The sequence below is a fragment of the Myodes glareolus genome, chromosome 25 (genome assembly GCF_982192425.1).
Source record: "Myodes glareolus chromosome 25, mMyoGla1.1, whole genome shotgun sequence".
In the NCBI taxonomy this organism is placed as follows: domain Eukaryota; kingdom Metazoa; phylum Chordata; class Mammalia; order Rodentia; family Cricetidae; genus Myodes; species Myodes glareolus.
The window spans coordinates 35,365,459-35,380,609 of NC_142050.1; the positions used below are offsets into that span (position 1 = coordinate 35,365,459).

General features: G+C 42.9%; 1 long non-coding RNA gene across 1 annotated transcript; it reads right to left on the bottom strand.

The window, feature by feature from the left end:
• Window positions 1-485: 485 nt before the first annotated feature.
• On the bottom strand, window positions 486-9,694 carry LOC146889505 (uncharacterized). The gene is made up of 2 exons (XR_014999981.2): window positions 9,387-9,694; window positions 486-804 (listed from the first exon to the last, which is right to left on the bottom strand). It is a non-coding gene; the product is annotated as an uncharacterized LOC146889505 (long non-coding RNA).
• Between the last annotated feature and the right edge of the window lie 5,457 nt (window positions 9,695-15,151).

A 15,151-nucleotide genomic window follows, 5' to 3' on the forward strand; every position in this document is an offset into this window, starting at 1 on the left:
TCTAAGAAGAATCCTGTTGTGGTCGTCTCTTCTGCTGGCAGACGTGCCACACCTCCTGTGCCAAAAACTCCATATACTCTCCCTCTTCCTCTTTCTCCTATCTGTTTTTACCAACTTCTCCACATCTCCAATGTCATGCTTAAATTTCCTGTTAACCTCTCAACTATTACTACAGGGACCATCATTAAACATAGAGCCAGAGGTACAAGGACTGTGAAAAGCCCAGGTGGTAAGAAACAATAATGAGTTTGGGGACATTCACAGCCCCAAACTCCAAAAACTCACAAAACAGACTTTACCATAACAGGTTTATCACTGACTGCAGCAGTGTCTCCTGGATGTTAAGGTAATACCAAGATGCTAAAGAGAACAAGTGCCTTAGATTTGCTTCAGGTAAAACATTAAGGGGTCTAATAATTCCCCTTGGCAATATTTCTTCCTTCTTTTCCTCCCTCCTCCCCACTGTCTTCCATTCCAACACTATATCATCATAATCATAAACTTTTAATATGTCTAAAATATATTTCTTTTCAAACTTTTTTTCATAAGCTCCAGGGAGCCAATTGGACCTATCTAAACGAACCAGACTCCCCCAGAAAAAGTATCATTTAATTCTTTCCTTATCATTCCTGGTCTTGGGAACCCCTGGGAAATTCCCTCCCCCACCCCCCAAAACCCTTTATCTTCCATCTTGGGACTCTCCTCCCTTAATCACTGGAATCTAAAATTTTTTTCCAGATTTAATTTTCTGCCTTTCCAACATCTTGCAAGGGCCAAGCTGCCAGCCAGCCAGTTCCACAGAGCCTGAAAAATAAAACACAAAAGTCATCAGCCACCCCAGGACGTGGTCAAGCATCTCAACTCTCAAACACCACAAAATCAGCAGGAAGCAGTCATGAGAGATGACACCCCATTTCCACCCATTAAATACCACAAACTCCCCAAACTTTTTTTTAATAATAAACAAAAGGGTGGAATGTAATTATTTCAGTCACATAAAGCTGATACTTCTGGGTTGTAAGGTTCATGCAGGTTCAGACAAGTCCTCAGGCAGAAGTGCCTAATGGCCTCTGGGGATGTTAAAGGGCCCTGTGTGACCCACATATGACTCAGCTAAGCCCTTGCGTGCATGGGTGATCCCTGTCATTTGCATATGATATAGCCACATCAACCCCCATGTGCATGTGCTAGGCAGCTTTTAAAAGCTGGATGCGCCATCTTCCTCTCTCTTTGCACACTGACTTCCGAGGTCTGTGCACGCCCCCTCTAATAAACTCCTAAGTGGGTTTGTTGTGTGTTTCGTATCACCTCACTCGCGCCAGGTAATTTCAGGCCCTCCCTTGGCTCTGCCCATGATAACCCAGAGAATGAACCGTCTCAACAGAGATCTCAGTCTGTGTCAACCAGTGTCTGCCATCGCTCTGTAAAACTTCTAAACGATGGAAGCTGAACAGATTTTTTTCCTGTCTTGGAAACTCTACCACTCTTGGGAGTTTCTTCTATTTTCCTTGAGTTCTCACTTTTCTTTAATTTTTCACTTTTCTGGGATAACTCTTAATAAAGTCTGTTTCTGCTTTGCCTGAACCCATAAACATTTCTTTCATATCATGAAGCAACAAACTGAACCCAGCATCTCAGATCAATTTTTTATGACCTTGGGTGTCTGTAATTCTAGGTCCCTGAGTTACACACACTGGCCCTGTGCCCTGTTACTTTAAGAATCCTGCATCATTACCAAACTAAGAAACGTTGCAGGGCATTCACCAGAAGACTGCTCGGATATGGGTTTAAACCAATAGGAAGTCTTTACCATTGGCCAGCAACTACACTGGGTGTTTGATATCCCAACATAGCATGGGGCCTCCTTTAGGGTTTGCTTTTAAGCACAAAAACCATGTCCTGGGTTGACACACTTCAGTTAACAAGAACAGTTAGCAGAAGTGGAACTACAGAAGCCAAAAAATGAGGTTAGTACATTTAGAGGCTTTGATAGATTAGGCCTTTGTTTTAGTTTTGGCAGTTCAGTGGGTTTTCTACGAACTGAGTTTTACATCCTGAATGGTATACTTCCACCATGGGAGTCAGTTGTGCTAATGTTCGGGGCCCTGCTTCAAAACTGAGCTGATGGGAGGAGGGACTGATTTGTCTGTAGCTCTCGCTGACTTGTAGAGTGTTTAATCTGTATCTTACCTAAAGATACTCAGAAGAAAGTTTGAAGGTCACTTGGAAAACTATTTTGTCTCTGAGATTATGTGACTGTGTGAGGCGGGGAAACGGTTTACAAAGAGGAGAGTCTTTCGTTCCAGACTTTTCTTTGACCTTGATTCCTGACATGGAGCTCCAGAAACCGATACATTTCCAAGTGCCGGGAGCATCTAACACAAGTTCCTAAGTCCCTGGGATTTCCTGAGTGACGGGCCGGCAGCACACTTCCTTCCAGTGAGGTCACTCTCAGTGGGTGGTGATTGACATTGGGTGAATGTCAATCATCAGAAAACCCAAGTGTGTGAAGTTCGGTGTTTTGTGCTGGGTGTGGTGCCGCAAACCCATAAACCCAGCTCTCAGGACGGCGAGTCTGGAGGGTCAGCAGTTTGATGCCAACCTGGGATTCTAGTTCCATGCTGGTCTGGGCTAAGAGACCCTTTCAAAGAAAGCAGGAAGGAAGAAGGGAGAGGTGATGGAGGGAGGGAAGAAAAGAAGAAAGGGAAGGAATGAATTTAATTAGTTTTAATTAATTAAAATCAAAAGATTTGAAGTTTGGACCATTCACCCTCACCTGCCACAGTTTAGAGAGGGGCTAAGCAGTTGGTACCTACAGGATTCCTCTGCAAAATCTCTAGACAATAAAACTCTGAGAGCCTCAACATGTGTCCGTGAACACATCTACAGGTGAGAGATGACCACAGCCACTTCCGCGCATACAGGCACTCCCATGCTTAGGACTCTTCGAGACCCTGCTTCCTGTGTGTCTTTTCACCCAGCTGTTCCGTTACCTCATTTGTAACAAACCCGTACATGTGTTTACCCAAGTCGTTTGAGCCACTCCATCAAATGACAGCAACCAAGGGCGGTCTAAGCCGTAGCCAATCCACACAGAAGTTGTGCGGAAGGCGAAGTCACACCCGTTGTAAGCGGCATCTGAAGTGGTGGCAGCCTCATGCCCATAAACCCTGGGACTGTGGGATCTGGGCACAGCTTAGGCAACGTCAGGTTGAATTGAATTATAGGACTCCTCATAGCTCCTCACAGTGAAATGTGGAATTGCTTGGTGAGGAAAAAAATTACCCTCTGGTGTCAGAGTCAGTGATCCGTGCCAGGGAAGGTGCGGGGAGCTGAGCATGCGCAGGGAGGCCGTCCATCTCCAGCTAGACATAAGGCTATGTTAGTTTTTCCGGTGTTCTCCATTGCAGGGATCCTATTTTTGTTTTCTTTTCTGATCCAATTTTTTTTTTTGAATATGTACTTTTAAGGTGAAAAGAATGGGAAAATACAGACATCTGTTGGCACACCTGAACCGTCCTCTACGGCGTTCCTTTCCATTGCCAGCCACTAGAGGGAGCTGATTCTATTAGTTTCTACCTTGTCCCTCTGGTGCTTTTTCTTGATTTGCATCTTACAGTCAATGGAATACAGCCTAGCCACACCACAATATCCACGGGGACGGGTTCCTGTAACCCTTACCGATATCAAAATCCACGCGTGTTCAAGTCCCTTATATAAAACGATGCAGTGTCTGGTATATAACTGACACCTATCCACCTTATACTTGAAATTATTTTTAGATTGCTCCAACAATCAACCAGAACAGGGAGAATGTTCTTGTTCATTTGTTCTTTTTCTTCATGTGTACACAACACACTTGTGTGTGCATACTTGTGAGTGTGCTAATACACACTTGTGCAGAGACCAGGACAGGCTAGCAAGAGCCTGCCTTTATCATTTTCACCTTATTGCCTCGAGACCAAGCCTCTGCTGAACCCCAAGCTCGCCGGGACAGCTGGACTGACTAGCCAGCAAGCTCTCAGAACCCATCTGTCTCTTTCCCCCATTGTTGCGGTTACCGGCATGTGCAGCCATGCCCAGCTTAGCTATGGGCCCTGCGGATTCATGCTTACAAAGCAAACGCTCTTACCCACTGAGTTATCTCTGGAGGCCCTGTAAATAAATTTTATTGTACATTTTTAGGAGAATGATGAGAAGAATAGAAGTATGTTTGTGTTCTATACACGTATAGCCAACGGAGGCCTAAGTACTCGTTTATCATTGGCTGACTACACAGACATGGCACCCACAGTTATAAAGCACTAAGTCTGTACCTCAGCAAGATAGAGTTTAGATATATCTGCCCTCCATAGGAAGGACATCTTGCTGTGCATTCTTTTCTATGCTGCGTTCTCTCATTTTACATGGGTGAAACTTGTGCACATGATTCTGTAAAGCTGTTGTTCACTCATTTTTCTCTTGGTGTACTATTCCATTGTGTGGATATACCACAGATCGATCACCTAACTTTCTGTCCCTGTATTCTGCGATTTGTGGGGTCTTCTTTCTCATATTTATTAGGTGTTTCTGAGACTACTCTTGTTATGTTTTTTTAATACCCACGTATGGTGAGGGAGAATTGTCTGTATTCTGTCAATCATGTATTTTAATAAAACGCTGATTGGCCAGGCAGGAAGTATAGGCGGGTCAGCCAGACAGGAAGTAGAGGTGGAGCAAAGAGACTGGGAGTATTCTAGGAAGCTCTCTCTGTCAGTTCTGCCCAGACCACCGGAGAGGAAAGATGTAAGCTGCCCCGCTGGAAAAGGTACTGAGCCATGTGCTAACGTAGATAAGGATAATGGGGTAACATAAGTTATAAGAGCTAATAAGTAGCCTGATCTAATGGGCCAATCAGTTTATAACCAAATGTAGACTCTGTTATTTCTTTGGGACTTGCCGGTTGTGGGGTACCGGGTGGGACAGAAACCCCAACAAGCCGGCCCTCATGTTACACACGTAAGAATTTAACTTACTCAGCCACGGAACTGATTGGAAGAAAAGAGTATACTGATCCACGACCGTAAAAAATCTGGGGGGAAATTCCAGTTTCTGGCCCAGCATGTAAAGAACTTAAATGGAATTGCTCGCATCACCAAGAAAATAAAAGCAGAGTAAAGTTAAGATCAGTATCTTTTAGGTGTGCTGGGGAATTGTGGTTCCTGTACTGGAGAAAGGGTTGGATAGACAGAACCACGAACTGATGGAGGAACAGCAGCAGCTGGAATCCTGGTGCAGGCAGACAGCCTGGTACTGATGCAGGAGGGGAGACTAGCCTTTATGGCAATACCGCTCCCTTCCCCCTCCCTTCTCCGCCTCTCACCTCTTTTCCTCCCCTCCCTTCCTCTCCCCTTCTCTCACAAGCCTGATAAGCCCCACAACAAGGGCAGACAAGCAAGAGAAAAGCATTTTCTTTGATCAAAGGCTTCCATGCAGCGAGACCAAGGAGACACGTTCACTGCTCTCCTTAGACCGGGTGACGGTGCAAAGCCATGCAGAGATGAGGCTGGGCATGAGGGGAGTGATGGGCTTCAACAGGCTGCTGCGGGGGAAACTCAGTAAGGCATTCTTTCATCCCGGCCCTAGGACAAGGGAACAACGAAGGTCTTGGACCTGCTATATATACATCGCTGCTCATACAGAAGAGACCAAGTCAGGATAGCGTGGTTTTCTAAGTCAGTCACTGCTGGTTTCTATGACTCACTTTGTCATATCCAGGCCACAAAAACATACTTAAAATATCCTAAAATGGGACTAGACAGATGTCTCCATGGATAATTGCACTGGCTGCTCTTATGTTAAGACGAGGTGCTGGCGCACACCTTTAATCCCAGCAGCACTCTGAAGGCAGAGGCAGGTGGATCTCTGACTTCGAGCCCAGCCTGGTCTACAGAGTGAGTTCCAGGACAGCCTGTCTCAAAAAACAAAAACAACAAAGACTAGGTTCATTTCCCAGCACCACATGGTTGGTGGGTCACATCCACCTGTATGTAACTATAGTTCCTAGATAGCTGACTCTCTCTCTTCTGGGCTTGTGGGCATCAGGCATGTATATGGTATACATACAAACATACATGCTTACATATAAACAAACACTCATACACATAAATAAAAATAAGTAAAACTTTTTTTTTTTTGATGCAGGGTCTCATACTCTTTAGCACTGACTGGCACGGAGCTCAAAGCGTACGTCAGGTGGCCTCAAACTTATAGAGATCCACCTGCCTGTGTGTCCCTAGTGCTGGGATTAAAGGCCTAGGCCACTACACCCAGTGCAAATCTTTTTTAAATTCTTAAATAAATAAAAATTATACAAAGTTCATAAACGGCAATGGGACTAAACCAGAAAACAATGAGAGAAAACTGGAAAACTCCCCAAAATACCTGAAAATAAACACAGGTCAATGAAGTCACAAGAGAGCTGACTATCAACACCAAAACTTGCGTGATAAAAATGGGCAGGGTAACACATGACTGTAGTCTTACATTCAGTAGGCTGAGCCAAAGCTACATACCAACTTCATGGCCAAGGCCAGTCAAGGCTACATACCAAGACCTTGTCTAAATAAATAAATAAATAAATAAATAAATAAATGTGACAGTGTAGTGGTGTTCACTTAGATAGAGGTAGGAGGATCAAGAGTTCAAGGACAGTCTCAGCTACACAAAACAATTCAAGGTTAGTCTGAACTACGTGAGACCCTGTTTCAAGGGGAAAAACAGTTTTCAAAAGTGAGAGATACAGTAAAAACAGAATTTTCAAAGAAATTTTTAACATTAAAACGTATACAAAAAAATTAAGAAAGACACAAACTCAATAATTTAAGATTTGACTTTAAGAAATGAGAAACCAGGGCTGGGGAGATGACTCAGTTGGTAGAGTGTGAACAAAGAACATACCACCACATTATTATGTGTGAGTGAGTGTGCACATGATGGGGGGACAGAGCACACATGTGGGGATCAGAAGACAACTTTGGGGGGGCTACTTCTCCTTTTCCATCTTTCCGTAGGTTCTGGAATCTAGCACAGATCATCAAACTGAAGCAGCAAGTGTCTTTTCCTGCTGGGTCATCTCAAAAGCCTTCTTTCACATTTTTCCTTTCTTTCTTTTATTTTTAAGGACTACTACTATGCAGGACTGAACATGGGGCTCAGCTGGTAAAGGCTATCTCACAACCAAGGCAAGAATCCTACTATATAGCCCAGGTTAGTCTTGAAATTGGTTTTTATGCCTCAGTTTTTAGGATGTTGGGACTGTAGGCATGTACTAACATGCCCAGTTCCACACCAGTAATGAGCAAGACAATTTACTTTAGCACCTAAAATACATGATTTTATATATATATATATATATATATATATATATATATATATATATAATCATGTATTTTATATATATATATAAAAATATATATATATACACACATATGACCTATAAAACTTTGAAATAAAGATCCAGTTGGGGATGTTTTCCATGTACACAGGTGAAAGCTGCACTAACGTCAACACATACATGAAGTCCAATTTCAATTATGAATTTAGTGCAATCCTAATCAAACGTTCATTAAGTTAATTTTGAAAATCAACAAAGGAATTCTAAGGTTTATATGGAAAGGAAAAGAAAGGAAGAAGAAGAAAACAAATAGCCAACACCCACTTGAAGAAGAGTAGGAAAGAAAGATGACAGACACTACCCAGTTTCAGGACTTGCTGTGGGGAGGGACAGCTCATGAAAGAGTGGGTCCATTGGCCAGCACAACAGAGCTAAGCCCCAGAAACAGAAACAGACCCACACAGAACCAACTCAGCCTTGACAAAGAAGTTGAGGCGATTCCGTGTATAAACAGTCATTTTTTTCTAGCATTTATTTATCTTTGTTTTATGTGTATTTATTTTAGGAATGTTTTGTCTGTGTGCATGAATGTGCTCAGAACGGAACCCAGACCTCCACAAGAGCCTAGAGCGCTCTCAGCCTCTCAGTCGGCTTTCCAGCCCAGAGCTAATCTTTCAGCAAATTGTGCTGAAACGGAAAAGCACAACAGCAACAACCTCAACAAGCCTGAGTGGTCAAGTGAAGAAAACTGAAAAGAAGAAACACAGAAGCAAGGAGGATCTAATGTAGACCTGACCCCTTTTATCCCATCTGGGACTGGAAACCTACACAGTTACCCAGGGCTGGTGAAGTCGTGACCTTGGAGGAAAGCCACAACCCTGACTTTACTAAGCCAGCGTAACCCCTAAGCACATTCTAAATGTGTGTCCTTACACACATAGGAAAGTATAGCCCTCACCCTTACTAAGGAAACTTCTCTTCGCAACAGCCAGAGAGCATTACAGAAAATCACAACCAATCGAAATGCAGAGTTGTGGAGCCCAGACCCAGTGGATACATATAAAGAACAGCTCCCTACATTGGAGGCCGAGGAAATGCTGTGGTGTGGAGAAGGAAAGACGATACGAGACAGAGAGTTGGGGGTTTTCTGTGAGACTGTGTCACCCAGTGATAGCAGAAACTACAGCCATGAAGTCTCGCCAGCTGACTGGCCAGACATGAACTGAGCAAGGATGGCCCCATAGACATCCCAGGTGGATGGGGTAGGACTGTGAGGCCTCAGCCCCACACAAAGAACTGCAAACAGCTAAGGAATGCTGAGGGAGGAAGAAACCATCTTCCTCAGAAAAGAGCACACCAATTGGTTAGTCAATACTAAATGGTCATGTCTGAAAATATACATACGATGAACTTACACAGGTTATATATAGGAATATATATACATATATGCATGTAACAGCAATCAATGAAGAAAGAGGGCATGGATTTGAAAGAGCAAGGGAAGGCATATGAGAAGGTTTGAAAGAAGGAAAAGGAAAGGAGGGATGATAAAACTGTAATCTCAAAAAACAAAACAACTTAAAGTAATTTATAATGGGTTATGGACCTAAAAAATTCAAAACCCACATTAAACGTCTAGATTTTAATGTAGCAGTCAAGTTGTATGACCTTAGATTTGACAGTAAATATTTGTAGCACATAAAAAGATTAGTTCATTTAAAAAATAGTTGCAGAGCCTTATTTAAATTTAAAACTCTGCTCTAATAAAGATGTTGTTAAAAGGACGGGAGGAGAGTACAAATTAGGAGAAAATATTGACAAAACCTATTGTTAAGGAGTTGGTGGTCAGCTTACAAAGAGCTCTTCGACAGTCAAAACACAGGAGGAAGAGAAATCAGTACGACACAGAGGCCTCTGCTCCAGCCTCCCGGCCGCATTAGCCTCAAAGCCAACGACAAATGGCAATACGTGTCCACCAGCTGAGGACGGACAATGAGAACTTGATACGTACGCGCAACAGAATACTATTCATCCGTAAAGCTGGAGGACGTCCTCTCATTGGCAAAGGTGTAGCTGGAGCTGGAGATCCTGCTGCTACGGGAGATAAACCAGACGTGAAAAGATAAGCACTATGTGCTCTCATTTCTAGGCAGGATTTTTTTTTTCCAACGCTCTCGTAGACGTTGAAGATAAGATAAAGACTCCCAGAAGTTGGAGAGCGAGCATGCAGGGGAGAGACGAGAAAGTGTTCATCAGCGGGCACGAAATTCCAGTCAGATGCAAGCGCTGGTGTGCTTCCGCGCAGCCCTGCGACTACAGATAACGATTACGCACTGTGTACGTCAAGGAGCTAAAAAAAAGTGTCTGGATGTCTTTGCTACAAACAAATAATAAGCGTTTGAGAACACAGATGTCTTAACCCTATGGGAACACTGCATGAGGTTCACGTGCATCAAAGCATCATGTGACACACCACTGATACAGAGTTTTATGTTTTATTTAATAGTAACTTTATGATGAAGAAGTAAGTGTGTGGATAGACGGCATTAGCAATGGTTCTCAATGTTCAGAACCACGTGAGAGAAACCAATCTGGAAAGCCTCCATGGGGCACAATTTCAACTGTGGCTCTGTGGTGTTTGGGGTTTGGGCTTTGGTTTGGGATTGAGGTGGGGATAGATACAAGAGAAGGTGGGAGTGTGGGGGGAGGGAAGACTCCACCTTCCCAAGTATTAGAGCAGTGGTCCTCAACCTTCTGATGTTGCAACCCGTTAATACAGTTCCTCATGTTGTAGTTACTCCCAACCATAAAATGATTCTGTTGCTACTTTGCAGTGGGATTTCTTTTGTATTTTAATAAATAAAGCTTGCCTAAAGATCAGTGAGTAAGAGGTCAGCTTTACAGACCAGGCAGAGCGACACACACCTTTAATCCCAGTGGCCACATTAGTTTGCCATAAGAACCAGGTGGTGCATGCCTTTAATCCCAGTGATGCATGCCTCTAATCTGAGCCCTAGAGAGGACTGTAAAACGGGAGGAGACAAATCTCACTCTCAGTCTCATTCTGAGATTCCTGGAGGCAGGACTGCATTTTGGACTGAGGTAGAGGACCAAGTGGCTGGCTGTTTTGCTTTTCTGACCTTCAGGTTGAACCCCAATTTCTGTTTCTGAGTTTTTATTAATCATACTTCACTACTTCATAACTGTAATTTTGCTATTGTTATGAATCATAATGTAATTATCTGATAAGCAGGATATCTGATACATGACCCCTGTGGGTCATGGCCCACAGGCTGAGAATCACTGTATTAGACCCATAGATGGTAAATAGAAAACCTTCATATCTCTGGGCTTATTTTTTTCACCATTACTAACTTTTTTTTAATATTGATTTTACTAAGCTATACATTTTTCTCTGCTCCCTTCCCTGCCTCTCCCCTCCCCTTCAACCCTCTCCCATGGCTCCCATGCTTCCAATTTATTCAGGAGATCTTGCTTTTACTATTTCCCATGTAGATTTGATCCATGTATGTCTCTCTTAGGGTCCCCATTGTAGTCTGGGTTCTCTAAGATTGTGATTTGTAGTCTGGTTTTCTTTGCTTTATGTTTAAAAACCACTTAAGGGTGAGTACATGAGATAATTGTCCTTCTGGGTCTGGGTTACCTCACTTAGTATGTTTTCTAGCTCCATCCATTTGTCTGCAAATTTCAAGATGTCATTATTTCTTTCTGCCGTGTAGTACTCCATTGTGTAAATGCACCACATTTTCCTTATCCATTCTTCAGTTGAGGGGCATTTAGGTTGTTTCCAGGTTCTGGCTATGACAAACAATGCTGCTATGAACATAGTTGAGCACATGTCCTTGTGGCACAATTGATCATCTTTTGGATATATTCCCAAAAGTGGTATTGCTGGTGGGAGTGCAAGCTGGTACAGCCTCTTTGGCTATCTGCATGGCGATTTCTCAGAAGACTGGGAAACAACCTTCCTCCGTGCTTATGTTTAAAGAATTATTTGCTTTTCTAATTTGTGAGTCAGATTTCCTATACTTTACGAGTTTGCTACTGTGAACAGAATACACTTTTCCTTGGAACACTGAGGAGACAGCAGTGAGAGGGTCAGCCTACTCTTAGAAACCTGGATGTTTTTAAGTAAAGAAAGGATCAAGAGGCATGTCACCAAGACATCTGTGGTCTTTAATTTGCCACTATGGGTTCTGCCCCCTTACATACCTTTCAAGAGATCATTTTCAGAGCTGGAGAGTTGTCTCAGCTGTTAGAGTGCTTGACCTGGGTTTGATCCCCAGAATCTGTATGGACACTCACAACCATCTGTAACTGCGGTCCCAGGAGAAGCCAAGGCCTTGTTTTGACCTCTGAGGACACCAGGCAGGCATCTGGTACACACAACATACGTGCAAGCAAAAGCACTCATATACATAGAAATATAAAATGAAAATTTTAATTATTGGTCTCTGTGTGGGTGGCAAGTCACATGCCCACAACACGTGTGTTGAGGGCGGGAGAGAGTTTTCAGGAGCTGGTTCTCTCCTTCTACCCTGTTGTGAGGCGAAGCCTCTCACCACATCAGCCATGTTACCTACTCCAGGGTAAGTTGCCCAAGAGCTTCCAGGCAGTTCTCCTGTCTTCCAGGGGTTGGTGGGCCCCAGATGCTCACTGCACACCAGCATTGTTCCCGGGGACTGAACTCCGGCTGTCAGGCTTGCCTAGCAAGCACTGTTATGCTGAGCCATCTTCCTCGCCCCTCTCGGGCATCGTTCAATAGGAAAGGCCACAAGCTGTGGTCACGGTAAAGAAATAGCCCTTCCAAACTGGTCTTGTTCCACTTTCTAGTTATACGTTGGGAATAGTTGGTACATGGGAAAAACTCTTCTGAATTTTTCACAAAAGCAAATTCCCAAGGCTAAAGAAACTTCACGGGAACCAGAGCACTTCATATGACATTGACAGCATGCCACCAGAAGGACAACGCGAGAAGTAGCTGGCCCTGGGGATTTCCCAGTAGTAATGCTCAGGAAAGGACTACATGACAGCAACCGTTGACTCTCATGCTCTCAGAAACAGAGCAGCGTGGTGAGGGAGAAGGGTGTAAGACTTGGGAGCTAAATAGACGGCATTTATTGTCTTTCCAGCGTGGATGCATTGACTGATAGAAGAAGAACCTCAGCTGTCTAAAGTAAACCAAAAGCAGAGTCGTCCTTTCTTTACCTCCCTCTCTCTGCTCTATGGTGGTACGTCTGTCACTATTGCATGAGGTAGGACCATAATGCTTTTGTAGCTTTTGAGATTGTCGGTTCTTTTCTGCCCTTTTCACTCACAGCCCTTCTTAACACCTTCTAGAACTTTCCATCATTTTGGAGACCATTTTAAAGGCACTGGAAAGTTTCATTCCCTGGAAATACTGGTCTGAGTTAGTGATTTTATGTTCAAATCACTTCAAAATGTCTGATGAGATACTTTTAAATTGTCTTAAGTCATAAAGAACTGACTTAGCCAGTCAGATTCACTGACAGGGGTCCAAAGGATGGAAGGAGGAAGACAAGCATGCCTTAGTCCCTATGCTTCAAGACAAGAAAGCCTTGGTCCCTATGCTTCAAGACAAGCACGCCTTGGTTCCTACGCTTCAAGACAAGAAAGCCTTACTTCCTATGCTTCAAGACAAGCATGCCTCAGTCCCTATGCTTCAAGACAAGCACGCCTTGGTCCCTACGCTTCAAGACAAGAAAGCCTTGCTCCGTATGCTTCAAGACAAGCATGCTTTTGCCCCTATGCTTCTTTCTGATTGACAGGAATTATGCTGAACTAAGCAAGGACTTAGTCACCTAGAGCTGGCTTTGTACTTCCTATGGCAGCATTTTTCAGAATGGCAGCACATACATGCTAAATGAATTAGTAGACACTGAACGGACTCTTTTAAAATCAAAAACATTCAGAATGACAACTGGGACATTAAAACCATGGTATTCAGTTAATAACACAGGACTTTTGCAAAGTGTATCCCAATTCTAGAGTTCGTGACTTCGTTATTGTTTTGTTTTGTTTTAAACTATTTAAGACTCTGAGGGTGCAGAATTGTCCAGATCACAAGCCTTCCTCAGAGAGCTCTCTATCCGAGAGAGAGGCATTTACAGAAATATACACAACTGGTCAGATAGAATGATGTATCTTTTTCTTGTACAATATTAGTAGAATTTATAGGAGAAAAGTTTAGAAGGATCATTGTCTATTAAAACACAGCAAGGAGCCAGCATGCTGGAGGCTGATTCTAAGTACTCAGGGACTGCTGGGAGTTCTCAGGCTAGTCTCGGATAAGCAGAAAAACCCTATCTGAAAACAAACAAAACTAGTTAAGTAGAAAAACAAACAGGGTGTGATGGGCACGTCTGGGATCTCAGTTTTTGGAAGGTGAGGCAGGGAGATTACCGTAAATTTGAGACCAGTCAGTCAAGTGATGTTTGAGGCTAAACTGGACTACATACCAAGGTCTTGGCTTAAAGCAAAAACCAAACCCGTTAAAGCAGCGACTTTGCTGTTGGATCACTGAAGTATGTGTGAAATTGGGTTGAGGAGATGACTTAGTGGTTAAGAACCTGTTGCTCATGAAGAAGACCCAGTTCCAGGGTATCCGACACCCTCTTCTGACCTCCTCAGACACCAGTCACACCCACTGTATACATACGCATAAGCCTGCCAAACATGCAAAAGTAAACACATACATTAAAAATAAATCTTTCAAAAATATGTGTATGAAGTTAAAATAGCATAAAAATAAAGAGAATGGCAGGGTTCGAATTAAACTCCTGGAGAGAGTATTTTGTGCACATGTTTTTAAACAACTTTTCAGATATAGAACTTATATCCAATAAAATGCTCATATTGGGAGGACAATTTGATCATTTTTTGTCTAATGTGCACAGTCACATAACTCTTAGCCAACACTTCGCTGGGAGCCATCTTTCCAAAGATTTCTTTGTGTCTCTTCTCAAAGAATTCCAAGTATCTCCTCCAGACCCCAGACAATCACTGACCAATTCTCGCTATAGAAAGGATTTTGTTCCCCTGCAGTTTTAAGGAAGAGACTCTGTTATTTATGTACCCTTGTGTATGTCATTTTTACTGAGAACAGGATTTTAAGATTCCTCTACATCGTCATATATATCAAGAGTTTGCTCCCTTTTCTTAAGCTCAATATTTTCTCCTGTTTTATCCATTTATCTGCCATCAGACTTCTGTACTGTCTCCAACTTGGGACTCATAAAGAATCTGTCATGAGCCTTGGTGTTCAAGTCTTTGTGTGTGTGTGTGTGTGTGTGTGTGTGTGTGTGTGTGTGTGTGTGTGTCTGTGTCTTCACATTTTCATGAGGAGAGGGATCACAGGAAAAAATTAAGAAAACAGACAAGGTTTAAAATATTTATTTACTTTTATTGTATTGCTTATATGCTTATGTATATGTATGTACACCAAGTATGTGCCTGTTGCCACAGAGACCAGAAAAGACTCCAGTGTCCATGAAACTGGACTTATAGGCAATTGCAAGTCCCTTGATGTGGATGCCGAGAACCAACCCAAGGTCCTCTGCAAGAGCAGAGAATGCTATTAAACACAGGAACATCTCTCCAGGTCAAAAAAAAAAATTTAAAAAGACAATCAGCAACACATTCCAGGAAGCCTTTTCTCTCTGAATTATCAGTATTAGCAAGCTCACCTGATGATAGTCACTGATATTAATCAGAAAGTTCTGTTGTTTCCTTGTA